Consider the following 27,707-nt stretch of genomic DNA (forward strand, 5'->3'; position numbering starts at 1 on the left):
TATATGCTTGTTTAATTACCAGAAGGTAGAAATAGGGCAAACCAGAGGGAGAAAAGGACCCCAAGAATAAGAACTTACACTATATAGGAGAGGCCATGCTGACTATAAGGGAAGTGAATCCAAAACACTTTAGAAGATAGACTGATGCTTTATTAAGCTATTTTACTATTGTTGCTTAACAATATTTTTCCAAACACTATTTGTTGTCCAGCTAACCGAACAACATAAAACTATATCTCTGATAGTTCAGTCCAAGATCTTTCCTCTACTTTTCCAGCCAATTGATAGGCATGCTATATTTAAGGGAAAGATAAAGGAAGAAGTGAAATAGGCCCAATTAAGTACTCTAAAGCAACCGTTAGGAGATTCCTCTTGACTTCTTTACATGGTGTCGAATTAACTTTAACAAAACAAAGTGGTAATGTGGGAGCAGCCAAAGGTCTTGTGTGGGGTCTATCCTAGGACTCACACTTTCAGCACAAAAAAGACTAGGCAGAGTCACACTTGCTCATGCTATGGATTCTAAGGAGTCATCTTTAGAAGACATGCGACGTCCCTACTCACAGCAAGGAATTTCAAGTAGATGGTCTAATACAGATTAAATATTATTAAAAGTCGTTTTTCTTAAATATTGATATTAACAGACCACTATGGTATGAAATAATCTGTCTTTAAAAGGATCAGTTACAAATTAAATGATAAAGGATCAAGTTACTGCTAGGAATCAAATGCTCCTTTACTTTAAGCAACTTGAGCTCAAAGTCATTCAATGATATGAATTCCCAGCTGAGTAAGCACCACATTACTATTTTATCACAGTGGAGGGCAGGATGGCATTTTTTTTTATAAACATCATTTTAAAAACAAGTTTTAAAACACTTATCACATGGGCAGGTATTAACTAACAAACCTTCTAAGCAATTCAAACTGCAAAATATGGAAGCAGGTATGTTTTAAATTCAGCATGCAACATTACACATAATTAACAGAAAATCTCAGTGCTTGGCACTCCATCTTTGGAAAAGAACTCTTACATACAATATAACACATTCTACATTAAAAATAAATTATGCAGTATCAGTATCTCGTCCTCTGAATCCCACCTGCTGTCACTTCTCAAAGCTTTCCATTTCTACATCACTAATTTCTCCCTCTATAACTGGAATATTCTGATCAACATCTTAGTATTTTACCTTAAAAAACAAACAAAACAGACAAAAACTTCCTCGACCCAGCAACCCCCTTCAGGGACGGCCCTCCTTTTCTGCTCCCTTTCACAGAAAAACCACTTGCCAGAGTTGTGTACAGTTGGTGTTTCAACATCTTTAATTCATTCCGCTCTCATTTTAAAACTTAAGTGTTTATTTTCACAAATGTATACTTGGTCAGAGTTTAAAGTATCCAGTTTTACAAGACTTTTTAAAAAATCAGAAGTCTTCTGATCCGCATTTCCTACTTTCAACCACTTTCATCTCTTTAACTGTTTCCCTTGGTAGTTAACTCCCTATCTCTAATAACTTTTACTTTTATTACTTCTTGATTCTTTCTATTTTAGGTAGGATGCCTATACACTCCCAATTTATTTGAGCTGTCCCCAATGTAATTATTAAAGGTGCTTGCTTTTGCTCTCTAAAGCGTCTTTTTTTTTAAGCCACCATCTACTGAATTCCACTATAAAAAATAATAATTTAGCTTTGACTCCCCCATCCTTACCTCATATACACGCACGCTTGCCCAAATTTCCAATACCGTGATTTTGGCTAGGTGGCTATATCCAGAGTTAACATTATTATGACTCTGTAAATACAATTCACAGTTAAGCCATATGGTATACTACAATTTGTTTTTTGGAATAGTTTTCCCTAGAGTTAATCATTGTTTTGTTTTGTTATTTACCTGGTTTTCTAAATACTTATCTACAATTCAGCCCTAAACTCTTCCTTGTCTAAATCTACTCTTAATATCTTCAAATACATTACAGATTCTACCAATTTGATCTTTTGCAGCTATTTCTCCTGGCACCTTCTGACCTACTCCTACTGGATAACTATAATTGGTGACCAGCTGTAATCTTGGGATCACTCTTCACTATCATCCTGGTGATTTCCTGGGTCTCTACGTAAGCTGCATTCCCTGTTTCTTCCTACGGCTTCATTTTTTTAGTTTACTTCTTTATTTTTGTTGAGTACCTCCTACATTAACTGCCCAAGAAAGGAAACACGGCAGATAAATTTTTTTGAGACATCACAAGTCTAAAACTAACATTGGTCTATCCTTAATCAACAGTCTAGCTAGATTCTGAATACTGAGTTGGAAATCATTTTTCCCTCAGAATTATGAAGGAAAATCATTTTTCCCTTCTATCTTCAATGGAGACACCCTTCTCCACTGTCTTCTAGTTTCCAGTGTGGGATCAAGAAGTCCAAAGCCATTCTGATTACTGATCCCTTATATGCGACCTATTATTTTTCTTATTCTGGAAGCTCTTCCTTTCTCTCTCCTTTAAATATAGCATGTCTATCAACTGGCTGGAAAAGTAGAGAAAAGATCTTGGACTAAACTATCAGAGATGTAGTTTTATGTTTAACAAAATTTAACAGTTATATGCCCTATTTTGGACTAATTTTCATATCTGCATTTGTCACTCTATGGGCTCTTTCTACCTGTAAATGTGTGTCCTCTAACTTCTGGAGAGTTTTGCTGAATCATTCACTATTCTGTATTTCTCCCCTCTAGTCCCTCTATTCTCTTTCTAGAGCTCCGATTTTTTTTAACATTGGAGATACTGGACAGTTTCCCCAATTTTCTTATCTTTTCTCTCCCATTTTCTCTTTGCTTTACTTTCAACATCAGTATCATTTTGTAGCCCTTCCATTGAGTTTTCCATTTCTGATTTCATTTCTTATTTTTTTTCTCTCTCATGTTCATGGATTTAGCATCTCCTCTTATTTCTCAAACTATTAAATGACAGTTTTGTGTTTCTTTCCATTTTTACCTGCCTATCTGGTCTCCATTTCCCCTAACTTGGTATTTTCTATTTTGGTTTGGTCTTTGACTCTCACAAAAGAGGCTTTCCTAAAATGTCCAGTGATCTTTGGCTACAGCTCATATTTAAGGATGGGATCTGTGAACTTTATTTTAAGGATATCAGGTTGGGACATTTCACTGAGGAAATTCTTTTTTTTTTTTTTTTTTTTTATAAATTTATTTATTTGTTTTTGGCTGTGTTGGGTCTTCGTCGCTGTGCGCGGGTTTTCTCTAGTTGCGGTAAGCGGGGGCTACTCTTCGTTGCAGTGTGGCTTCTCTTGTTGTGGAGCATGGGCTCTAGGCGCACAGGCTTCAGTAGTTGTGGCTCTCAGGGTCTAGAGCACAGGCTCAGTAGTTGTGGCACACAGGCTTAGTTGCTCCGCGGCATGTGGGATCTTCCCGGAGCAGGGCTCGAACCCGTGTCCCCTGCCTTGGCAGGAGGATTCTTAACCACTGTGCCACCGGGGAAGTCCTCATTGAGGAAATTCTTAATGTCAGTATCTTCAAATCTTTTCTCTTAGGTTGGTTGTAATTCCCATTTTCCTGGGCAAGTGTCATTTCAAAGTACATTCCAAGATACAACCCTTTCATTACCTTTTGTATTTTGGGGATCTTTTGAACTGATTCTTCAGAAAACTGTAAGTTCAATGTATTCTTCTGTACGGCTGACCATCAGTCTCAGAATTCTGTTTAAACCAGAAAAAAATGTGTTAGATTTACTCAACTTATATGGACATTTATCATGAAGAAGGTTTCAAAATAATTTTGAAACATAACAAAATTTATAACTTTGTCACAAAAATATATTGGGTTTGCCAAAATGTTTGTTTGGGTTTTCCTGTAATATCTTATGGAAAAAACCAAATGAACTTCTTGGCCAAACCAATATATAACAAATGCTAAACTCTATAAATTGTCTCTAAAAGAAAATAACTTAAAAATAAAAAAACTACAACAATTACTTTTAATTCTACTATAGAAGTTAAAAGACAAAAGTATAAAAATAAGTATAGCTATAAAAATATGTTAATGAATACACACATATGTGTTAATGAATACTCATATATAATGAATACAAAAAGATGCAATTTGTGACAGAGATAAAGTGTGGTGGGGGAGAGAAGTAAAAGAGTAGAGTTTTTGAAGTTAAATTGTTATCAGTTTAAAATAGATTGTTAAATCTATAAGATGTTTTATGTAGACCCATGGTAAGCACAAAGAAAACATCTATACAGGATACACAAAAGGAAATGAGAAAAGAATCAAAGCATGTCACTAAAAGAAAACAATGAAACACAAAGGAAGACAAGACAGGAAAAAAGTGACAAAAAGCTACAAGACAGACAAAAACAATGAACAAAATAACAATAAGTCCTTCCCTGTCAGTAACTACTTTAAATGCAAATGAAATAAAGTTGCCAGTCAAAAGACAAAGTAGGTAAACAGATAAAAAAAACAAGATCCAACTACATGCTATCTACAAGACTCACTTTAGATTTAAGGACACACAGAGACTAAAAGAGTGGAAAAAGATATTCCATGCAAATGGTAACCAAGAAAGCACAAATGGCCATACTTACATCAGACAAAATAGACTTTAAGTAAAAAACTGTCACAAGAGACAAAAAGGACATTATATAATAAAATGGTCAAATTTATCAGGAAGATATAACGATTATAGATATATATACACCCAACATCAAAGCACCCAAATATTTGTAGCAAAGGTTGACAGAACTGAACTGAGGAACAGACAACAACACAGTAATAGTAGGAAATTTCAATACCCCAGTTTCAATAATGGACAGAACCCTAGACAGAGAAGGTCAATAAGAAAATGGATGGCTTGAACAACACTAAAGACCAATGGACTTAACAGAATATTCCACCCAACAGGAGCAGAATACACATTTTCCTTAAATGCACAGGGGACATTCACCAGGATGGATCACATCAGGTAGCAAAACAAGTCTTAACAAATTTAAGAAGATTGAAATGCTTTATCAAATATCTTTTCTGACCACAATGGAATAAAACTAGAAATTAGTAATACAAGGTAAACTGGAAAATTCAAAACATGTAGAAATTAAACACATTCTTGAACAATCAATCAATGGGTCAAAGAAGAAATCAAAATGGAAAGTAGAAAATACTTTGAGACAAAAGCACAAAACATCAAAACTTATGGGATGCAGCAAAAGCATCATTAAGAGGGAAGTTTATAGTGGTAAATACATTAAAAAAGAAGAAAGATGTCAAATATAAAGAACCTAACTTTATACCTCAAGGAACTAGAAAAAGCCCAAAGTTAGCAGAAGGAAGGAAATAATAAAGATTAAAGCAGAAACAAAATAGAGCATAAATAAGACAACAGAAAAAAAGTGTTTTTAGCAAAGAACAACAAAAACAGGAAACATTAAAACTGATACCAAGTAATACAAAGGATCATAATAAACTATCACGAACAATTAAGTGCCAATAAACTGGATAATCCAGAGGAAACAGATAAATTCCTAGAAATATAGAACCTATTGAGACTGAATCATGAAGAAATAGAAAATTGAAAATTGAATCAGTAATCAAAAACCTCCCAACAAAGAAAAGCCAGGACCAAACATTCACTGAAGAATTATACCAAACATGTAAAGAAGAATTAATTAGCACCAATCCCGCTCAAACCCCTCCAAAAAATTGAAGGGAAAGGAACACCTCCAAGCTTATTTTGTGAAGCCAACATTACCCTGACACCAAAGCCAGACAGACTCCACAAGGAAAAACTACAATATCCCTGATAAACATAGATGCAAAAATTCTCAACAAAATATTAACAAACCAAATTTAATAGCATATTAAAAGGATCATACACCATGACCAAGTGGGATTTATCCTTGGGGTACAAGGACGGTTCTACATACAAAAATCAGTTAATGTGATACACCACATTAAGGAACAAAGTATAAAATCACACGATCATATCAATTAATGCAGAAAAAGCATCTGACATAATTCAATACCTTTTCATCGTAAAAACACTAAATAAACAAGGGATAGATAGCAATTTTCTCAAGATAATGAAAGCCATATATGAAAAGCTCCACAGCTAACATCATGCTCAGTGAAAAACTGAAAGCTTTTCCTCTAAGATTAGAGGAACAAGGCAGGGATGGCCACTCTCGCTACTTGTATTCAACACAGTACTATCTAGAACAACAAGAAGTGAAAGAAATCAAAATTGGAAAGTTTGAAGTAAAATTATCTCTCTTCACAGATGACATGATCTTATATGTAGAAAGCCCTAAAGAGTCTAGCAAAAAAAAACTGTTAGAGCTAATAAACATCAAATAGTAGGACACAGGGGGCTTCCCTGGTGGCGCAGTGGTTGAGAGTCCGCCTGCCGATGCAGGGGACACGGGTTCGTGCCCTGGTCCGGGAAGATCCCACATGCCGCGGAGCGGCTGGGCCCGTGAGCCATGGCCGCTGAGCCTGCGCGTCCAGAGGCTGTGCTCCGCAATGGGAGAGGCCACAACAGTGAGAGGCCCGTGTACCGCAAAAAAAAAAATAGCAGGACACAAAATAAATACACAAAAATCAGTTGCATTTCTGTATACACTAACAACAAACAATCTGAAAAGGAAATTAAGAAAACAATGTCATCTATAACAGCATCAAAAGGATAAAACACTTAGGAATAAATTTAATCAAAAAGTAAAATTTCTGGTGTGGAAAGAACTTCAGGAACTTGTCAGTTTCGGATAGAAATGTTTTCACTAACAAGGAAAATCAGGAATTGCTGTATTCTTACTATTTCTCATTGTAGAACTGAGATATCACTATAACATTCTCATTCTTAACATTCTTCTAAATCATGAGCTCCTTCGAAGCAGGAGTGAAGCTTCACTTATTCATCTATTATTAGGACCTGTCAGAATATTTGACAAATACTAAAAACTCAATAACCATTGTGAATAACTGAATTAACCAAGACCCAAGACCCAACCTTGCCACACCAAAGTTAATGCAAAACTTTACCCTCATACTTTGCTTGACTCATCCAATGTCCATTCTAGAATTTTTTTAAAACACCAAGAATCTGCTGTATATATAATATGACAGCAAGAAGGAGGGATATTTTTGATAGCAAAAAAAAGAGGGGGTATTTTTGAGTACAAAAAGGGATTTTTTTGATGGCAACAAGAAAAAACTCCCTGGAGATTACGGACTCAAATAAAAGTAAGAGGTCTGAGTCAAAAACACCATAGCAATAGAACTTAATTCCTAAAATGTGCATGAAGCAAAATTCAGAAGCATATCCTACTGCCCTACTTGGTTTTAAGTACTTTGGGATCGAGTTACTCGTCGCAATTAAAGCACCTAACAAATCCAGCATGCTGGAGGAGTAAGTATAGAAGTTAAGACCATGAGTTTACAGTCAGAAAAGCATGGATGAAAATCTTTGGACAATTTACTTAGTTATCCTAAGCCTCAGATTTCTTACCTAAGGCAACTGTTGTGAAGACTAAAGGATATAATATATAGGGACACCAATTATTAACCAAATAAACACAAATGGAAACTCCCCCTTTAAAGCCAAATTAAAAGGCTTAAATATTTGCAGCACTTCAAAAGGTTAATATTTTTACCATATAAGGGTCTCTAAAAGTTATCTGAAAAAAGGTTAAAACCCAGCTAAAAACAAACAAACAAACAACAAAGAGTATAACTAAACGAGGAGCCACGAAGAAAACAAATGGCTAATAAATGTAAAAATTATTCCTGGCTAGAAATCAAAGAAACTTAAGTAAAAACATATTATAGTTAAATATTAGTGATTCCTTAAAAATTCGACTTCATATATTTATCATTCAGCAAATATTTACTGAGTACCAATACAAGTAAGTGTCCGATACGACGCTGACTGTAGTTTGGAAACGGTGAAATAGACACAGCCACTACAACTGAGGCACTTCCCAGAGAACCCACAAAGTGCTCTCTGAACACACTGGGAGTGACAAAGAAGTTAAAGAAGCCTCCTGGAGAACTGATACGTAAGCTGAGATCTGAAGAATAAAATAACAGTTCACCAGGCAAAGAGATAGAGAAATTTGATCTATGCCAAAAGAACAGTATATGCAAAGGTCTGGAGACATGAGAAGGAACTGTGATTTTAGAATACTACAAGTAGTTTCGTATGATTAGGGCAAAAACCTAAGGACAGGGGGTAACAGAGGCTGTAGTAAGAGATGATAATGGTGAGGTGGGTAGATCGTGAAAGGTCACATGAAGGTAACTCCCAACACCTCCGCCCCCTCAACAAAGACACTGAAAGGTTTTAAGCAGGAAAGTGAGGTTAATAGACATTTGTTCTTTTGAACCATCATACTGGCTACAACACAGAGAATGGAATGGAAGTAGGCTCGACTAGAATTAGAGAGACTAGTAGAAGCAGAGCATTATAATAGTTCAGGTAAAATAATACAGAAGCAGAGATTATAAAAAGAAATATAGGAATTTTAATAGATCCTGAGATGACTAGACAGAATCTGGTGACTGATTAACAGAAGCTGGGGGCAGGAAGCAGACAAGAATATCACTCAAATTTTGGCTTGGACACATCTGTGGGTTGATAGGTAACACAGGAGGAGTAAGTTGGAGGGTAGGGTGAGGGAAAGATGTTGAAAGCAGTGGCTAACATTTATTGAACATTTACTATGTATTGGGCATTCTTTAAAGTTTTCTCTCATTTAAGACTCAAAAATCATATGAGGTAGGCTCTATTATTATCTCCATTTTACAGATGAGGAAACCGAAACACAAAGAGAACAGGTAAGCTGGCCAAGATCAGCAGTAAAGCTAAGATAGGAACCCTGACAGTTTAGCCTGAGCTATGCTCTTAATCACTATGTAACAAATACCTCACAAACACTTTTAATGATGGATTCAGTTTTAGACATGTTATGTTTAAGATATCTATGGGACATACAAGAGGAAACATGTCCAGTAGGCAGTTGGAAATGTGGGTTTGGCATTCAGGAAAGAACTGGGTAAAGATGTAAAGTGGGAGCCATCGACGTAAATAGGTAAATTGAAGATAATGATTAGATGGGCTTCTCTAGGAAAAACATATAAAATTAGGGGAAAAATGGCTAAGACTGAAACCTGATGAAAAATTAATATTTTACAGACAGGCAGAAGAGTAGCTAGTAAAATGGGGAGGCGGCAGAGCAACAATGTAAAGAAATGGCTCTAGAAACATTTCCTGGGTGTGAATTATGGATCAGCCCCTTTATTAGCTGTGAGTCTGAGACTAGTCACTAAATCTCTGTGCATCATTTTTTTCATTTCTAAAATGGAGATAATAGTAGTACCTACCACATACAGTTCTTTTGAGGATTAACTATGTTACACGTTTGGACAGTATATAGAAAACAGCAAATGCTCAATAAATTTTAAGTATGATTAGTGTTAATAATAGTATCAACTAGATGGAAAAGGACCAAAGATATAGAAGAAAGCCAGGAAGGATTATTTGTCACTAAAATTAAAGGAAAAGAGTGCTTTAAGAAGTTGACAATGCCAACATTGCACTGTGGAGAAGAAAGTGACTCTAAAGTGTCTATTACATTTAATAACAGTTTGATAAGTTTGGTGATGGAGATATGAAATAGACACTGAACAATGCTTTAAGAGAGTAAATTAGGACTCCCTTTCTTAAAAAAAGTTTGATGAGAAGTGTCAATAATTCAAACACTTACGTCCTTTGGCCTAGTAATTTCATTTTGAAAAACAAAGGAAATAATCAGAGATGCAGCCAAAGTTTTATATTCATTGCACTATTATTTAAAATAGTAAAGCTTGGAAGATTTAAACATCCAACAGCAGTTAACAGTGGCATTAAAATGTATCAAACATAAATCCAAATATGTTTAAGTACCAACTGTTGTTATTCCTGAGTAATTTGCTTATGGATTTTTTCCAGTTTTAGTTTTTCTTTAGCACTTTCTAAAATTTTTCCAAGAACATGTATTATTTTATAATCAGAAAAACTTAACTTCTGCCTTTTGAATGTTTTCTTTTAACTGTCCAATACTAGAGCCCTGGCTACCATAAGAACATAAGATACATGTTATCCATTCCAGAGAACAAAACATGAGTAACAAAGTAACACATTACTATTAAAAAACATGAGTAACAGAGACTATTTTCCTAGGTACTGTTCATGTAACTTAAAGAAAAAACTTTAAATTTAATCTAATTATTGATAATTTTTAAATTATTCATTAAAAAGGTTTAACTCAAGAACCTGGGCTTAAAAAATGGAAACCACAATAAACCCTTTTCTAACCTAATAACCTATTGACCCACTGACCTACTTTGGAATTTAGGTTAGTTCAATCTGATATCACAGATCTTTCTGGGACGGATGGATCTATTAACATTAATTAAAAGTAGTGCTGAAATTTAATTGACTGGCATAATACAAAACCCAACAATCCTTAACTATATTTATTACCATTTATGAAAAATTCAAACTTGCTTCTGCAGATTACTGTTTGTATTATAGCTAAAAAGGTAAGTATTTCTAAGAGAACAATCTTAACTTGTAAAAAAAAGACTGAAATACTTCTAAAATTAATTATTTAATATATGAGTAAAGATGAAATTTAACAGTTCTCAATTTATTCAATACTGAATGGGAACATTAGTCCACCTCTATATAAAATATTAGCAAGATGAAAAACATTCTTGATTCTACAGCAGTTTCTAAGACCAACTTAAATTTAAAATTGACAGTAAGAACAAGAAACACACCTCACACCAAAGTCTCATGAATCAGACCTCTTAGAACCAAAGAAGATGCTTCCTCAATACAAACATCAAATGCTACCAAAATTCTAGACTGCCAGATGTCTAAACGTGAGGTATTTTTGAAGCCTCATTAAGTAAACAAAAACTGAAAAATTAATACAGCTCTCTTAGTGGCACACAAGACTACTGCAATTATTCAACTAATGTATTTCTTCAAATAATGTCTGAGCTCCCTCTTCATGTGATGGACTGATCTGGTCCACAGAATACATGAGCACCTTAACCCTTTTCTGAGATGAGACTGAGGCCTGAGACTGTCCCCAGCCTCAAATGAGCCCCATAAAAGATCTGAAGCTGCAGGAAGAGCCCAAGCCTGAGTCTCAATGTGAACTACACACTGAACCATGTACCGTAACCCTGAACCTATACCACCCTGCACCAGGCCTCACACTAGTATCCACAGGAAGAAAGACGGGACCCTGTGGTAGGCAGAATAATGGCCCCACTAAATGGGCCACGCCCTAATCCCTGAAACCTGTGAATATGTTTCAAAAAGGGACTATGCAGATGCGATCAAGGTTAAAGATTTTGAGATGAGTAGTTTATGCTGGATTATCTGGGTGGTCCAATGTAATCACATGAGTCTTTAAAAGCAGAAGACCTTTCCTGGCTGTGGTCAGAGAGCTGTGAGACAGAAAAGTCATAAGGGTGCAGTGTTGCTGGTTTTGATGGTGAAAGAAGAGCCACAAGCCAAGGAATAGGGGCAGCTTCTAGACGCTTGAAAACACAAGGAAACATTCTCCTCTGAAGCTTCCAGAAAGGAATGCAGCCCTACTGACGCCTTGCTTTTAGCCCAATGAGACCCTTGTGGAACTTCTAAGCTGCAGAACAGTAAGATAATAAATTTGTACTGTTTTAAGCCATTAAGTTTGTGGTAGTTTCTAAGTTTCTTGTTCTATGACAACAGAAATTTAATACAGGTCTAAAATCTCTGGCTGCTCTTGATAAATCTGCCTTTCCCAAACCCTCTCTCCCTCCATATTTACAATAATCTACCTAGGAAACCACCAAGACTAATCCCATTATGCCCTACTTTCCTTTTATTTCAGTCACCAAGAGCGGCCCAAGACTCTCAGGTCACCCCCCATCACCTAGACTCTTGTCCCTATATACTCTGTATATCCCCACATTGACCCCTTTCCCCTTTCTTTCCCAATTTCCAAAATCCTTTCATCGTGTCCTCTGGAACTCACACTATACCATTAGCAAAATATCCTACTTCCTCAATATTGCTGTTGTACACCCGCTTCACGTTTCCTGCACCAACAGATCTCTTGCTCTCCTCCAGGAGTTCTGCTCTATCTCCAGGCCTTTCAAGTGATAGCTGTTCTTCGCTCCCATGTCTCATATGTTAAGGCCCTGGTGTGAGGGCCTCATTGTCATTTCTGAATTATTCTTTCTCTCCCTCCCTAAATCCCCCAGCTTTGAATCTCATGCCCCCAGACTATATCAGTTATTTCCATTTGCTTGTTGTAAGCATTCATAACTCCCCAGAATAAGCCCTCTTTCTCTGAGGGCTGTCTCTCTCCAATACCTCTTTTGTAGTTGTTTTTGATTTTGATATCTACATAAATGATCCTCCCAACATCTTGGCCAGTCAATTCCCTGATCTCCTCTCCTCCAACAATCCTGCACTTACCTCCCACTCATTCCCCTGGAGTTACTCTAGAATTCACCATTAGCAATAATCACACGCCCCCCTCCATATTTTCAATTTCAAGCACTTTATCCCTCTGAATCTCACACAAGGGCTAGGATAGCATGTGATCTGCTTGATTCAAACCCATCAAAAAAAAAACAAAAACAAAAAACCACAAGCATTTTTTTCTAACTGGCCATATAGCTCTAATTTATTTATTTATGTCTATGTCTTTTTTTTTTTTTTTTTTTTTAACCTGTCCTAGCCTCCTAATCGTTGCTGAGCACTTACAGTTTCTCATCCCATAAAAGGTACGAAGGAGCAAGGCAAGTTTATCTGAGATGGTCAGGGGACATCAGAGATAGTAACAGTCTCTGTTGGTCAGGTTGAGATAGTAACAGTCTCTGTTGGTCAGGTTGTTCATTATTCCTTATCAGAAACAATTCTTTTTCATGTTTGTCTAAACTCTAGGCTTCCTTTTTGCCATTGATTCCTTTGTATATTTAACATATAGATAAGCCATTCCATGAGCCATTCTGTGGCAAAATGCAACCTGCTTACAACTCTAATACGGCTAAAGTCAAGCTGATAATAAAAACATCTTATAATTCCAACTTATTTACAGCATTTACTAATAGAGGCACAAATAATACAAATATTAAAGAACAGGTGGAAGGAAACCACGGCTTCTGAAGATCACTTGCTCTGCCACATTATAAGACACCAATTTTCCTTTCTAGCTTCATTCTCTCTCTCCAGCCTCATCTCCCACTCCACCTTCACTGTATACATACTCCTTATTCTCTGGCCACACTAAACATGTCACCATTCCTGTGAAGGAGAAACTAAAGATCCCTGGGTACACAAAGGTCTGCCCATCAGTGTCCAGCATATTATCAACACAAATGACTTCTTAATATACTAAACTAAAATTGATCTTTGCAGGAAATCACATTGTCATTCACATTAGGGTTCAATTAATCAACATGTAAAACGCATGTTAGTGGAAAACTAAACAGAGGTACCATGTATTAGCTTCCTGTGGCTGCTGTAACAAATTACTACAACCTTAATGGAAGAAAACAACACAAATTTATTATCTCCCAGTTCTGTAGGTCAGAGTCCAACACAGGTCTTACTGGGCTAAACTCAAGGTGCCAGCAGGGCTGCATTTCTTTCTGGAAACTTGAACAGAAAAATGTTTCCCTGCCTTTACAAGCTTCTAGAGGCTGCCTGCATTCCTTGGCTCGTGGATCTCCTCCTCAATCTTCGAATCCACCAGCAGACCAAGTCCTCCTCAGGCTGCCATCTCTTTTGCTTCCCTCTTCCCTTATTAAGACCCTTTTGATTACACTGGGCCCACCCAGATAATCCAAGACAATCTTCCCATTATAAGGTCATTTAACCTAACATAGTCACAGTTTCCAGCAACTTAGGACATGGACATCTCTGAAAGGCCATTATTCTGCCTACCACATCCCATGACCCAAGAAATCTCTTTGGTGAACACAAAGTATCTTTTGGGGATAAACGTTAAATAATTTGATCTAGCAACACATAAAAGACTATATCACCATTCGGAAGTTCATAACTATCTGAACTATCTTTTCCTTTCATGTTTCTTCAAGGGAATTGAAAAATAATGTAGATGAGAATTCCAGTTGCATGAGTTCAACTGCAACTGAAGGTCAAACTTGATTGCTATAAGCAACAGGCTCTATGGATACTTTTCCGAATGGCAAAAGTTTTAACGTCCAAATGAATATGTGAGCATACTTTCCTTTTTGGACAATTATTTAATGGGCTACACCATATACAAAAATGGCATAATTTATAAGTATCAAACAAATGTCGAAACAAGATTAATCAATCCCAGCCTTTGTGGAATGCTTTATTTTTTTAATTTTCTTTTTCAGGATTGAGAAGACAGAAGCTCCCCTTTTGGTTTTCAGAGAAGAGCTTGTTTTCTGCTCTGGTATTATTACTTTCTTGTTATTTCTTGTTTTTTTTTTAATTTTATTTATTTTTTTATACAGCAGGTTCTTATTGGTTATCCATTTTATACATATTAGAGTATATATGTCAATCCCAATCTCCCAATTCATCACACCACCACTCCACCCCCCCCCAATGCTTTCGCCCCCCCCCCCCCGGTGTCCATACATTTGTTCTCTACATCTGTGTTTCAATTTCTGCCCTGCAAACTGGTTCATCTGTACCATTTTTCTAGGATCCACATATATGCATTAATAAATGATATTTGTTTTTCTCTTTCTAACTTACTCTACTCTGTATGACAGTCTTTAGATTCATCCACATCTCTAAAATGACCCAATTTCGTTCCTTTTTATGGCTGAGTAATATCCCATTGTACATATGTACCACATCTTCTTTATCCATTCGTCTATCGATGGACACTTAGGTTGCTTCCATGACCTGGCTATTGTAAATAGAGCTGCAATGAACACTGGGGTGCATGTGTCTTTTTGAATTATGGTTTTCGCTGGGTACATGCCCAGTAGTGGGATTGCTGGGTCATACGGTAATTCTATTTTTAGTTTTTCTAAGGAACCTCCATAGTGGCTGTAACAATTTACATTCCCACCAACAGTGCAAGAGGGTTCCCTTTTCTCCACACCCTGTCCAGCATTTGTTGTTTGTAGATTTTCTGATGATGCCCATTCTAACTGGTGTGCGGTGATACCTCATTGTACATTTGATGCAATTCTCTAATAATTAGTGATGTTGAGCAGCTTTTCATGTGTTTGTTGGCCATCTGTATGTCTTCTTTGGAGAAATGTCTACTTAGGTCTTCTGCCCATTTTTTGACTGGGTTGATTGTTTCTTTAATATTGAGCTGCATGAGCTGTTTATATATTTTGGAGATTAATTCGTTGTCTGTTCATTCATTTGCAAATATCTTCTCCCATTCTGAGGGTTGTCTTTTCGTCTTGTTTGTAGTTTCCTTTACTTTGCAAAAGCTTTTAACTTTCAGTAGGTCCCATTTGTTTATTTTTGTTTTTATTTCCATTACTCTAGGAGGTGGATCAAAAAAGATCTTGCTGTGATTTATGTCAAAGAGTGTTCTTCCTATGTTTTCCATTAAGAGTTTTATAGTGTCCGGTCTTACATTTAGGTCTTTAATCCATTTTGAGTTTATTTTTGTATATGGTGTTAGGGAGTGTTCTAATTTCATTCTTTTACATGTAGCTGTCCAGGTTTCCCAGCACCGCTTATTGATGAGACTGTCTTTTCTCAATTGTATATTCTTGCTTCCTTTGTCATAGATTAGTTGACCATAGATGAGTGGGTTTATCTCTGGGCTTTCTATCCTGTTCCACTGATCTATGTTTCTTTTTTGTGCCAGTAAGATATTGTCTTGATTACTGTAGCTTTGTAGTATAGTCTGAAGTCAGGGAGTCTGATTCCTCCAGCTCCATTTTTTTCCCTCAAGACTGCTTTGGCTATTCGGGGTCTTTTGTGTCTCCATACAAATTTTAAGATTGTTTGTTCTAGTTCTGTAAAAATGTAAAAAATGTCATTGGTAATTTGATAGGGATTGCAATGAATGTGTAGATTGCTTTGGGTAGTATAGTCATTTTCACAATGTTGATTCTTCCAATCCAAAAACATGATATATCTCTCCATCTGTTTGTATCATCTTTAATTTCTTTCATCAGTGTCTTACAGTTTTCTGCATACAGGTCTTTGGCTCCCTAGGTAGGTTTACTCCTAGGTATTTTATTCTTTTTGTTGCAATGGTAAATGGAAGTGTTTCCTTAACTTCTCTTTCAGATTTTTCATCATTAGTGTACAGGAATGAAAGAGATTTCTGTGCATTAATTTTGTATCCTGCTACTTTACCAAATTTATTGATTAGCTCTAGTAGTCTTCGGGTGGCATCTTTAGGATTCTCTATGTATAGTATCATGTCATCTGCAAACAGTGACAGTGTTACTTCTTTTCCAATTTGTATTCCTTTTATTTTTCTTCTCTAATTGGCATGGCTAGGACTCCCAAAACTATGTTGAATAATAGTGGTGAGAGTGGACATCCTGGTCTTGTTCCTGATCTTAGAGGAAATGCTTTCAGTTTTTCACCATTGAGAATGACATTTGCTGTGGGTTAGTCGTATATGGCCTTTATTATGTTGAGGTAGGTTCTCTCTATGCCCACTTTCTAGAGAGCTTTTAGCATAAATGGGTTTTTGAGTTTTGTCAAAAGCTTTTTCTGCATCTATTGAGATGATCATATGGTTTTTATTCTTCAATTTGTTAATATGGTGTATCACATTGATTGATTTGCATATATTGAAGAATCCTTGCATCCCTGGGATAAATCCCACTTGATCATGGTGTATGATCCTTTTAATGTGTTGTTGGATTCTGTCTGCTAGTATTTTTTGAGGAGTTTTGCATCTGTATTCATCAGTGATATTGGTCTGTAATTTTCTTTTTTTTTTTTGTATCTTTGTCTGGTTTTGGTATCAGGGTGATGGTGGCCGCATTGAATGAGTTCGGGAGTGTTCCTTCCTCTGCAATTTTTTGGAAGAGTTTGAGAAGGCTGGGTGTTAGCTCTTCTCTAAATGTTTGATAGATTTCACCTGTGAAGCCATCTGGTCCTGGACTTTTGTTTGCTGGAAGATTTTTAATCACAGTTTCAATTTCATTACTTGTGATTGGTCTGTTCATATTTTCTATTTCTTCCTGGTTCAGTCTTGGAAGGTTATACCTTTCTAAGAATTTGTCCATTTCTTCCAGGTTGTCCATTTTATTGGCATAGAATTGCTTGTAATAGTCTCTTAGGATGCTTTGTATTTCTGCGGTGTCTGTTGTAACTTCTTTTTCATGTCTAATTTTATTAACTTCAGCCCTCTCCCTCTTTTTCTTGATGAGTCTGGCTAATGGTTTATCATTTGTGTTTATCTTCTCAAAGAAACAGCTTTTAGTTTTATTGATCTTTGCTATTGCTTTCTTTGTTTCTATTTCATTTATTTCTGCTCTGATCTTTATGATTTCTTTCCTTCTGCTAACTTTGGGGGTTTTTTTCCCTTCTTTCTCTAATTCCTTTAGGTGTAAAGTCAGATTGTTTATTTGAGATTTTTCTTGTTTCTTGAGGTAGGTTTGTATTGCTATAAACTTTCCTCTTAGAACTGCTTTTGCTGCATCCCATAGGTTTTGGATCATCGTGTTTTCGTTGTCATTTGTCTCTAGGTATTTTTTGATTTCCTCTGATTTCTTCAGTGATCTCTTGGTTATTTAGTAACGTACTGTTTGCCTCTATGTGTCTGTGTTTGTTACGTTTTCTTCCCTATAATTGATTTCTAATCTCATAGTGTTGTGGTTAGAAAAGATGCTTGATACAATTTCAATTTTCTTAAATTTACTGAGGCTTGATTTGTGACCCAAGATGTGATCTATCCTGGAGAATGTTCTGTGTGCATTTGAGAAGAAAGCGTAATATGCTGTTTTTGGGTGGCATGTCCTATAAATATCAATTAAGTCTATCTGGTCTATTGTGTCATTTAAAGCTTGTGTTTCCTTATTACTTTTTTGTTTGGATGATCTGTCCATTGGTGTAAGTGAGGTTTTAAAGTCCCCCACTATTATTGTGTTACTGTCAATTTCCTCTTTTATAGCTGTTAGCAGTTGCCTTATGTATTGAGGTGCTCCTATGTTGGGTGCATATATATTTATCATTGTTATATCTTCTTCTTGGACTGATCCCTTGATCATTATGTAGTGTCCTTCCTTGTCTCTTGTAACATTCTTTACTTTAAAGTCTATTTTATCTGATATGAGTATTGCTACTCCAGCTTTCTTCTGATTTCCATTTGAATGGAATATCTTTCTCCATTCCCTCACTTTCAGTCTGTATGTGTCCCTAGTTCTGTAGTGGGTCTCTTGCAGACAGCATATATATGGGTCTTGTTTTTGTATCCATTCAGCAAGCCTGTGTCTTTTGGTTGGAGCATTTAATCCATTCACGTTTAAGGTAATTATTGATATGTATGTTCCTATGACCATTTTCTTAATTGTTTTGGGTTTGTTTTTGTAGGTCCTTTTCTTCTCTTGTGTTTCCTACTTAGAGAAGTTCCTTAGCATTTGTTGTAGAGCTGGTTTGGTGGTGCTGAATTCTCTTAGCTTTTGCTTGTCTGTAAAGCTTTTGATTTCTCCATCAAATCTGAATGAGATCCTTGCCGGGTAATCTTGGTTGTAAGTTCTTCCCTTTCATCACTTTAAATATGTCATGCCACTCCCTTCTGGCTTGTAGAGTTTCTGCTGAGAGATCAGCTGTTAATCTATGGGAGTTCCCTTGTATGTTATTTGTTGTTTTTCCCTTGCTGCTTTCAATAATTTTTGTCTTTAATTTTTGCCAACTTGATTAGTATGTGTCTCAGCGTGTTTCTCCTTGGGTTTATCCTGTATGGGACTCTCTGCACTTCCTGGACTTGGGTGGCTATTTCCTTTCCCATGTTAGGGAAGTTTCAACTATAATCTCTTCAAATATTTTCTCGGGTCCTTTCTCTCTCTCTTCTCCTTCTGGGACCCCTATAATGTGAATGTCGTTGCTTTTAATGTTGTCCCAGAGGTCTCTTAGGCTGTCTTCATTTCTTTTCATTCTTCTTTTCTTTATTCTGTTCCACAGCAGTGAATTCCACCATTCTGTCTTCCAGGTCACTTATCCGTTCTTCTACCCCAGTTATTCTGCTATTGATTCCTTCTAGTGTAGTTTTCATTTCAGTTACTGTATTGTTCATCTCAGTTTGTTTGTTCTTTCATTCTTCTAGGTCTTCGTTAAACATTTCTTGCATCTTCTCGATCTTTGCCTCCATTCTTTTTCCGAGGTCCTGGATCGTCTTCACTATCATTATTCTGAGTTCTTTTTCTGGAAGGTTGCCTACCTCCACTTCATTTGGTTTGTTTTTCTGGGGTTTTATCTTGTTCCTTCATCTGGTACATAGCCATCTGCCTTTTCATCTTGTCTATCTTTCTGTGAATATGTGCTTTTTGTTCCACAGGCTGCAGGATTGTAGTTCTTCTTGCTCCTGCTGTCTGTCCTCTGGTGGATGAGGCTATCTAAGAGGCTTGAGCAAGTTTCCTGATCTGGAATGTTTTGTTTTTAAAAGGCAAGTGTATGTAAATTTCTGAGATGGATCTCCAGAAAAAGCGAGTGAATTATATCAACCCAAAAGAAGTACAGAATTTTATTAGTGCTATAAATCTACAGGGACCTGTTAAGAAGTTTGATTAAGTAGTATTACGAAATAGGTTTAGGGTCAGCTCATGAAATATTTAATAACTTACAATTAATACATATAAATATAATGACAATGTTTTGACATACACCTCATCGATGAGGCCACCAGATCCATATAAAATACAACCAAAAAATGTCAATTTTCAAGGCCACGAATATTCCTCTTCTTGCAGTGTAATCACTTTATAAAAAAGACAGTTGTTTTGACCTATTAAAACTTGAGTAAACTGCCAGGCTGCTTTTGTGCAGCCAAGTAGGTCAAGCAAGTTCACAACCATCTGAAAACTAGTTCAAATATGTTTAGATGCATTCTGAACCACAGATTATTCAGAGAACTACCACCAAGAACTATATTTTCTTCACTAAAATTATTATAACTACATTTATATTTAAGATAAAATTCACTGTTTAAATTGTAAGATTTTGCAATATATGATTTATATATATACTGTCCATTCCCACTTTTCTATACCTATGTACTTTCAAAGTTTTCAAATGAACAAAAATACATGAGCATATTAAGTTCCTTAGTTGACTATTATTTTTTTTTAACACACTGATTCACTGCTTGATCCTTACCTGAAATGACAAGGTCTGAGAAAATCACAGGCCAAGATCCTATCTGAATCTGTGGAGTATCAAGGGAGATGGAACTCCCTTGATACAGACACATTTTATTTGCAGCATGCAAGTAAGTGTAATTAAGAATAAAAAAGGATATGTATATGGCATGCTCATTCACAGCCAGAAGGCCTATGACCAGGCTTCACAGGGTACAACCTGACCTTAACAAGTATTACATAACAGAGACATACCCTTGATACAGAAGATACGATTTGAGATTTCTATTGATATATCTTCAAGTCTGCTACTGAGCCCATGCAGTAAATTTGTATTGCATATATCGTACTTTTCAGTTCTGATGTTATCACTTGATCCTTTTATATGGTTTTTATTTCAGAGGAGAACTATCTTTCTATTCACTTCAAAAATGTTCACTTTTGTCTCATGGGCCATGGATATAATATAACAGCGGCTTTAAAGTCTTTTTCTGATAATTCCACCATCTGAATTATCTCAGGGTTGGCATGTATTGTCTTTTCTCTTAAAAAAGTCAGATTTTCCTGTTTCTTTGTATGTCAAGTAATTTTGGATTATATCCTAGGCATTCTGAATATTAGGTTATGAAACTAGATTTTATAAACAACTTCTGGAGAATTTGGTATTTTTTTTGCTTAAGTTTATACAAGTTATATATTGCATTCTAGCGTGGCAGTACCACTGTCAGCTCAGTTTTCAAAGTCTTTGCTATGTTTTTTGGCTTTATCCTCTGCATGCACTGCTCAGAGGCAAGTCTGGGATTTGAACAGTGGTTTATATTGTAGGTCAGTTCTCTGTCTTTGCTGTGTTCCTTTGGGTCTGTACATGCATGTGTAGCTCATAAGTAAGGTGGGACCTTTGTGGGTCTCCTCTCACATCAGCTCTCTTCTCTGTGAGATTTCCCCAGCATGCTCCAGTTTCCAGGGGCCTTTTTCCCAAATCCTCTGACCAGAGAAATCGTTTTCTCTCAGAGTTTCAAAGTGCTTGTGCTACCTGGCAATGTAACTTTATAGGCAGAGATGGTCTCAGGGCAGGCTTGGGAGGGAAAAAAGGGGTACTCCTTTTCCTTGTCGTCTGGCTAGAAATAGGGGTTTCTCTAAATTGCTGCATCCACTGTGCAGTTCCCTAATTCAGCCCACCATTTGGTCAAAACTGGGTCATGAAAAGAAAGAAAAGGTATATTCACCATTATACAGCCTAGTCTTCAAGTTATGACTTCCTTTCTCGATTTGCCTATTTTTTTTTTTTTTTTTTTTGCGGTACGCGGGCCTCTCACTCTTGCAGCCTCTCCCATTGCGGAGCACAGGCTCCGGACGCGCAGGCTCAGTGGCCATGGCTCACGGGCTCAGCCGCTCCGCGGCATGTGGGATCTTCCAGGACCGGGGCACGAACCCGTGTCCCCTGCATCGGCAGGCGGACTCTCAACCACTGCGCCACCAGGGAAGCCCTCGATTTGCCTATTATTAACTTTCAAAGTCTTTAGATAGCTGCTTTTAGTATTCTATTGAGAGTATTTAGTTCTAATCAGTCAGAGAGAGGCATACTCCATTTTGGCCTATGCATTGTATTATATCCATTTCTCAACAGACTTTCACCTAAAGTCTTTAGTAGTCATTGACTGATCATTATCTAGATCATAATTCTATTAGAAATTGCACTGTGGTGAATTTCTAATCCTATCATTCTCCCAGCATTTGTTATTGTCTATGAGTTTTCTGTAACAGTAAACTTTCCCTCTTAACTATTTGGTTATCCTGGAATGAAATCTGTACAGAAAATGAAGAATAAATGGTTGATTCTTTCATTTACCAGTGATTTTCAGAGTAATAAAATGAGGGTTTTTTTTTAAGTATTATTATAAACTTCTGAATTCTTATATATTTGTGTTTCAATCTTCAGTTGTTATACATATTTTTGAACCTATTTTTAAGGAAAATTTCAAACATACACAAAAGTAAAAAAGAATAATTATTAACCCATATATTCATCACCCATTTTCAACAATTATCTAATCATGATCAATCTTGTTTCATCTATTCTTCCCCTTCCCCATTCCTTCCCATCCTCCTTTGTATTATTTGAAGCAAATCCCCAAAACTATATCAATGTCATCTGTAAATACTCTAGTACGAATGTACAAATTATAAGGACTTAAAAAAAAAACACACACCACAATATCATTACCTTTAAAAGTTAATAAAAGATGTCTAAGGCCTCTATACACAAAATATTTCTGAGAGAAATTTTAAAAGACCTAAATATATGGAGATATACTGTGTTTAACATACTGAAAGTCTCAATATGGAAAGATATTTAATATATCCAAATTGACCTACAGATTCAATATTAAACTAGACAATAATAATATGAAATAATAAATAATATTTAACTTGCTTAATGTTAAGCAGGGATTTGTTATTTATTTACTCATTTAGGAAGCTGACAGGCTGAGTGTAAAATCTTTATTGAAATTCATAAGGACCAAGAAGAACCAAAGCAATTTTGAAGTACAAAAGTTGGAGAACTTAAAGCTATAATAACTAAAAGTGTATGGCACTGGTACAACAACAGACCAATGGAACAGAAACAGAGTCCAAAAACAGACCCACAAATAAAGTCACCTGAATTACAACAAAGGCACTACTACTGCATTACAGTAGGAAAGGACAGTCTTTTCAATAAATAATGCTGGACCAAATGGATTTCCAAATGGAAAATAAAATAAACCATGAATCCTACCACACATCATGCAGAAACCTAAATGTGAAAGTTAAAACACTCAAGTTTATAGAGGAAAACATAGCACAGTATCTTCTTGGCTTTGAGATAGACAAAGAATCCTTAAAACACACAAAACTAACCATAAAAGAACACTCTGATAAAATAGACTTCATTAAAATTAAGAAATTATCTTAATTAAGACACACTACTGAAAGAGTGAAGAAGTAGAAGAGATAACTTCAATACCTAATCCAACAAAAACTTATCCTAGAAATAAAGAACTTCTGCAAATCCGTAAGACAGACAACACAATAGAAAAATGGACAAATAACATGAACAGGCATTTCTCAGAAAAGGATATCCAAAGGGTCAGTAAGCATGTAAACATGTGATAACCTTTTAAGTTATCAGGGAATAACAAAACTACAATAAAATTTCACTACATACACTGCAGAAGAGTTATTAATTTGAAACACTAATAATTTCAAGTGTTATTGAGGATGAAGAGCAACAAGAATTCATGTACACTGTTGGTGGAAGTGTAAACTGATTCAACCATTAGGAGCATCTACAAAAGCTAAACAGCCAAATACCCTGACCCAGCATTTTCACCACTGGATATTTATCCAACAGAAATGCATACATATGTGCCAAAAGAAATGTTCAAAAATGTTCACAGTGGAATTGTTCATAACAGCCAAAAACTGATAGTAAACCAAATGCTCATCAACAGTACAATGGATGAATAATTTTGGTATATACATATAATGAAGTATTACAAAGCAATGAAAAAGGATGAGCTACTGCTGTATGAATCAATATGAATGACACACATCAACAAGATGTTGACCATAAAAAGCCAAAAGAAGTTCAAAAATAGACAATACTAATGAATAGTGAATCAAGCAAGAATAATAGTTACCTTTGGGAGTGCGTGATGACTGTCAGGGGGCATGAAGGAGGCTCCTGGATTGATGAAAATGTTCTATATCTTGATCTTGGTATTGGTTAAACGAGTGTTGACTTCATAAAATTTCATCAAAATGACACTCAGTATTTATGCACTGTATAATATGCATGTTTTAATTCAATATAAAACATATTAAAAGTTAGCAATACTATATCAGTCTCTTGATATTTTATTTTTAATTTTTTGGTTATTTTACTTGGTGAAATTGAAGTCTAGTAGAACTAGGTTTCTACATCAACCTGCCTCTTACTTGGGTACTAAAGTCATTATTTACTTTTTCCTGGATAATTACTGACAGTTTTGATATGTGGATCCTTCCCACATTATGACGGCAAAAGTTTACCTTGAAGTTAGACCTATCTCATATTCACAAACTAGATAATTCTAAGATGATATTTTTTTCTTAATGTAAATATAATCAATTTTCTATATTAAGTTCCAGGTCACCAGTTCCCACAGTTTGTATTTGGAAAAAAAGAAGAAAATTCAAAGCTTCTGAGGCTTAGCATCTAAGCTCAGTTTTAGCTAAACTTGAAAAAAGCAAATCAGGGCTTCCCTGGTGGCGCAGTGGTTGAGAGTCTGCCTGCCGATGCAGGGGACACGGGTTCGTGCCCCAGTCCGGGAAGATCCCACATGCCGCAGAGTGGCTGGGCCCATGAGCCATGGCCGCTGAGCCTGCACATCCGGAGCCTGTGCTCCGCAATGGGAGAGGCCACAACAGTGAGAGGCCAGGGTACCGCAAAAAAAAAAAAAAAAAAAAGCAAATCAAGGCATGGTGTAAGCATAAGGTTGTTGTGAAATATAATGAATTATTAAATGTAAAGCGCTTAGAAAATAATGTGTACCACAAAGTAAATGTTCAAAAAAAGTCTGCAATTCTTTATACCAGTTTGAAAAACCCTAAAATAGATCCTTACTCTTGAATTTCCTTCAAAATATTTAAGACAATAAAAACAGATCTCTTTTAAAAACAAACAAAGCATATTTATGGAGCTAAGGGAAAACTTAATAGATTTTAATGAAACAAGCCAAAGTGAACATTAAAGAAAAGTATAGGATAGATGAAAATTTAATTAACTATACCTAAGGTTTTTTTTAAGTTCTAAGTTGTACTAATAGATATTTAACTATGATATTAGGATTAGAACTTCTACATATAATTTATCCAGTTTGCCAACTGTTAACACGTGCATCATTTTCTTTATATACCGATAAACACATTTTCTGAACCATTTGAGAGTAAGTTGCATATATCATGTCCTTTTACCCCCAATTACTTAAATGTGTACAGCCTGGGAACAAAGACATTCTCTTAAATAACCACAGGATAGTTACTAACTTCAGGAAATTTAACAATTATACAATATTAACGTTTATTTTTTTAAGAGAGCAAATAAAGTCCTTTAGGGCTCCTCTAGTACAGGGTCCAGTTCTGAGTCATGTATTGGATTAGCTATTTTATCTCCCTAGACGTCTTTAATCTGAAAGTTTTCCTTCAGCTAAATACCTTTTAAACTGTCTTATGCTTACAAGGTACTCTGCAAGATAAGATTTTAAAACTTGGGTTCTTAAGCAAACTATATAGGGAAGTTTCATTAAAAAAAGAGATTCAATGGAAGAGTTAGGAAAAGTTTCAGAAGACTAAGATGAGAATACAAAAATCTTCCTATCCAAGAGTGGCTTTAGTATATATACATTTTAAAGCTTTATAATGAGGAGGTTTCTAGGTTTCTTTGATATTGGTAATTCGTGGATTAGTGGTTTCGAAATCCTGTCCCTCAAGATGTCAAAAAATTACAATATATAATCAACTTAGGGCTTCCCTGGTGGCGCAGTGGTTGAGAGTCCACCTGCCGATGCAGGGGACACGGGTTCGTGCCCCGGTCTGGGAAGATTCTACATGCCGCGGAGCGGCTGGGCCCATGAGCCGTGGCCGATGAGCCTGCGCGTCCGGAGCCTGTGCTCCGCAATGGGAGAGGCCACAGCAGTGAGAGGCCCACATACAGCAAAAAAAAAAAAAAAAAAAAAACCAGTCATGGTACCTACCCTTAAGAAACTTATAATTTAGTAAACCTAAGATTCCTGCTTTCAGATAGGAAAAGTATTATGTTTTCCTATTTTGAAAAGGAAGCAACTATGATGCAGCGTGAAAAATGTGTCCAAAGACAAAACTATGAAATGTTCTAGAGGAACAAAAATGGTAGATCCTGAAATCGTGATCTTTAATCTCCTAACAGAGAACTTAACTTGCCTCTGTCAGACTGCAGAAGAGCTCCTTAAGAGTATCCTCCAATCTACTCATTGACTCCAAAAGGGACATGTACCGTCATCCCCAATGTACGTACTAGCTTTGTTCCATTGAGTCAGTCACCGACTAGTTTCCAAGTAATGTACTAGTACTTTCACTTAAAAAAATAACAGGTAATCTCCATACACAGAAAAAACCAGAAACTGTACAAAAGGTATATACTATTAGGTACTTTTAGAATGGATGTGATAATAAATGTGGAAACAGAAGATGTGGCTGGTCGCAGTGGTTCTTTAATAAGTAATTTAACTTCGTCGGCGATAGGCTGTAACAGGCCATATGGTCCAACGAAGTTTGGTCCTTTTTGAAGTTGTATATAACCTAATACTTTTCGTTCATTAGTGTGAGGAATGCCACAGCTAGAAGAATTGGGACAATAAGTGTTAGAATGTTAATTATAAACATTTTGTTAGGGAGAGGAGTTGAACAGCTAATAAATGTTTAAGTTTTACATAATTACTGGGCTCTGCCACCCTAACAAACCCTGTTCTCAGGCAGGGTGTTTTAATGAATTAAGATTATATCATTAATTAGTTTTAAGGTGCTTTTGTAAAGTAGACCTTATTTCTCTTGTCTTTTTGTACTGGGATAAATATGTAATAGATAGAAACTGACCTGGGTTACTCTGGTGTGAACTCATATCACATAGGACTTTAATTGTTGAACAAACTTAACTTTAATAGCGGTTACACCATTGGGATGTCCTGATCCAACATCGAGGTCCTAAACCCTACTGTCGACATGAACTCCAGAATAGGATTGTGCTATTATCCCTAGCATAACTTGCTCCGTTGATCAATTTTTTGGATCAATAAGTGAAGATATTTTGACTAGTCGGTCTAAGTTTTAATCATTCAGAGGCTTTTTTGTTCTCCGAGGTCACCCCAATCAAAACTGTTAACCCATATAAAAGTTTTGTTATCCCTTGATGGTTTAGTTCCTTTTTTGGGGGGGGCGGGCGGTTATTAAAGCTCCATAGGGTCTTCTTATCTTATTTTGTCAATTTCACTGATTAAAAGTAAAAGACAGTAAAACCCTCATGTGGCCATTCATACAAGTCCTTATTCAGAGAACAAATGATTATACTACCTTTGCATGGTCAGGATACCGTGGCCATGTGACAGATGTCACTGGGCAAGCAGTGCCTGTAATAGTAGTTACGCTAGAGGTGATGTTTTTTGTAAACAGGCAAGATTTGTATTTGCCGATTTCCTTTTACTCTTTTTAATCTTTCCTTAGGTGCATACCTGTGTCAGGTTAACAGTAATTTTAATAAATAATCTAACATTGACTTAGGTTTATTTGTTGTTAACTAC

General features: G+C 36.1%; 1 protein-coding gene across 9 annotated transcripts in view; it reads right to left on the reverse strand.

Annotated features, from left to right (window-relative positions):
* CLOCK (clock circadian regulator) overlaps nucleotides 1-27,707 on the reverse strand; it is a 144,962-nt gene that overhangs the window by 67,490 nt on the left and 49,765 nt on the right. For 6 of the 9 annotated variants that reach the window (XR_016393289.1, XR_016393288.1, XM_022563942.3 and 3 more), the window contains 2 exons: nucleotides 24,036-24,177; nucleotides 3,622-3,713 (listed from right to left, as the gene is read on the reverse strand). The gene's annotated coding sequence lies outside the window, so the exon portion shown is untranslated. The remainder of the gene's footprint in view (nucleotides 1-3,621; nucleotides 3,714-24,035; nucleotides 24,178-27,707) is intronic. The other 3 variants (XM_089911941.1, XM_089911939.1, XM_089911942.1) reach the window with 3 other exon arrangements.

Source organism: Delphinapterus leucas, chromosome 5 (genome assembly GCF_059928025.1).
Source record: "Delphinapterus leucas isolate spDelLeu-1000000601 "Yukka" chromosome 5, BTC_Dleu_Yukka2, whole genome shotgun sequence".
In the NCBI taxonomy this organism is placed as follows: Eukaryota; Metazoa; Chordata; class Mammalia; order Artiodactyla; family Monodontidae; genus Delphinapterus; species Delphinapterus leucas.